Source organism: Sinocyclocheilus grahami, unplaced genomic scaffold, assembly GCF_001515645.1.
Source record: "Sinocyclocheilus grahami isolate Dianchi unplaced genomic scaffold, SAMN03320097.WGS_v1.1 scaffold780.1, whole genome shotgun sequence".
In the NCBI taxonomy this organism is placed as follows: Eukaryota; Metazoa; Chordata; class Actinopteri; order Cypriniformes; family Cyprinidae; genus Sinocyclocheilus; species Sinocyclocheilus grahami.
In genome coordinates this window covers 364,175-366,361 of record NW_015505959.1, presented here as the reverse complement: position 1 = coordinate 366,361, position 2,187 = coordinate 364,175, and the positions used below count along the sequence as shown (strand labels likewise).

The window sequence follows — 2,187 nt, the reverse complement described above, 5'->3', positions numbered from 1 at the left end:
TGACCCATACAATGTATTGTTGGCTATTGTTACAAATATACCCCAGCGACTTAACACTGCTTTTGTGCTCCAGGGTCACATATTTTCAAATCCAGTCTTGCATATAGAGACACTAAAAGCATAAGATCCCAGTTTAACATCTCATATTATGCCCACATCACATGAATGTGATAAACTTGCGTGACAAAATCACTGAGTGTGTCAATGGAAAGTCATTTATTTGTCCTGCACCTGGTCTACATTAGTGCTTAGTAGGTATTAGGCATTAGTAGGTAATAACTTGACATTAAACAATCTATTGTAGGCTTTTTTCTTGTAAAAGCAGAAATGTAGCGTGCTAAATAAATGTATTATATTTATATACATTTACACCGTTTACTCAAACACACTCAAATTAATTTATTTATAAAAGTTTGTTTAAACTTTTTAATCTAAAGGCTTCTGCTTAAACACTTTCAATTGATATACATGTGCATGGCTTATTTTTTAAATTCAGTTTGTGTTTCCATATTCTTATTTTTACATTTCACACTGCAAGCTCACAGGTTTGGTGAAGAATAGACTGATTTTTTTGTAACTTTTAAGTAACATGCATGCAGTTAGTCATAATAACAATGTTAGATTCAGATTAAGTACAGTATAGTCTTGCCAAGCATGCAGAGAAATGTCACACATGATGACGTGGCGAAACCACCACCAAGCATGAGGAATCATTTAAAATTGCCTAAATAAATTTGCTTAACATACAACTTTTAATGCAAGTAATGTCTGGCTCTGTCGGAAGGCCGGGGCTAGTTGTCACACATTTATTCTAGTCAATATTTCGCAAACTAAGTTTGTTTCTTAAAGCCAATTTCTTAGATACAACCCTTAAAGTCTTGTCTTCAAAAACATATTCCACCATTATTGCCCAGGACAAAACATACAGCTAGATTGACACACATTGTCTACATGGGGTAAGTTGTCACAATGGGAACTTGACATTAAAGAACCTATTGTAAGCTCTTCTTACACACAAAACTCTTCTTTAAAAAGCGGAAATGTAAAAGGCAGCATGCCAAGATAACACACCACTGTTCTGTCCAATTAATATTGTATAAAATCCCAACATCAATCAAAACACATGTGACAGCCTGCCCTAATCTGACATTTATGTACAATTTATGTACATTTCTCTTGCCTATTGTGCTCTCTTGTTAGCCAACAGATGAAAACATGATGATAATGCAAAACAAGCATTTATATAACTGGAGTTTTGACGCAAAGCGTAATTAAAATATAGACCTTGTGACAACTAGCCCCGGTCTAGATACTACAACAAATGGTGTGTGTTCAAAACAAAGTTTTCCAACAAACTATACACTTTTCCTATTAGTAAAACAAGTAAGAAACAGAAATATAACAACAAACAACCAAACTTCCCAATGACAGACAACCCGAGGCGTTTTCGACACACTAAAAGCAAAAGCGACTCCTCACACATCCTCATATCTGAACACAGTGAAGTAAGTGCACTCATTAGTGTGCAGCACTGGCGTCTTACCTTCACTCCGAAACAGCACAAACGCATACAGCTAAGCGCAGTTTGGACATCGCGACGCTGCTACACGTATATGTACGCGTTTAACGGGAGGAAATGAACTATTTCGTACAGATGAACATTTTGTATGTTTTACAATGAGCTGGAACTTCCCTCGGGGAATCCCCGCGCGCCTTCGACTTCCGCCTGCCGCCGCTCCAGCCAATCAGCGGCGAGTGTGTGAGTGTGTGTGTGTGTGTGCGTGCGTGCGTGCGCGTGTGTATGTGTGTGCGTGCGTGCGTGCGTGTGTGTGTGTGTGTGTGCGCGCAACTGGGCTGTTATAAATATCAGTGTGCTTGTGTATCCAGTCTGAGCTGTTGAAACACACAATAGCTTGTTCGTATGCATGCTTGTTGTTTTACTTTAATTTGACCTATTTTGCACTGTTTTGACATTACAAATTACAATTGTGGTCATTAAATTAATATTCTTTTTATTGCGTGATTTGTAGTTTTCACTGAGAGGTCAAGGCCTATTTTCTATCTATCTATCTATCTATCTGTCTGTCTGTCTATCTATCTATCTATCTATCTGTCTGTCTGTCTGTCTGTCTGTCTGTCTATCTGTCTGTCTATCTATCTGTCTGTCTGTCTGTCTGTCTGTCTGTC

The 2,187-nt window shown here is 38.0% G+C and overlaps 1 protein-coding gene across 3 annotated transcripts in view; it reads right to left on the bottom strand.

The window, feature by feature from the left end:
• Window positions 1-1,736, bottom strand: part of LOC107561568 (TRAF family member-associated NF-kappa-B activator-like) — a 23,980-nt gene extending 22,244 nt beyond the window's left edge. For 2 of the 3 annotated variants that reach the window (XM_016246039.1, XM_016246040.1), the window contains exon 1: window positions 1,544-1,735. The gene's annotated coding sequence lies outside the window, so the exon portion shown is untranslated. Of the gene's footprint in view, window positions 1-1,543 lie in introns of all 3 variants that reach the window. The other variant, XM_016246041.1, reaches the window with a different exon arrangement.
• Window positions 1,737-2,187: the final 451 nt, after the last annotated feature.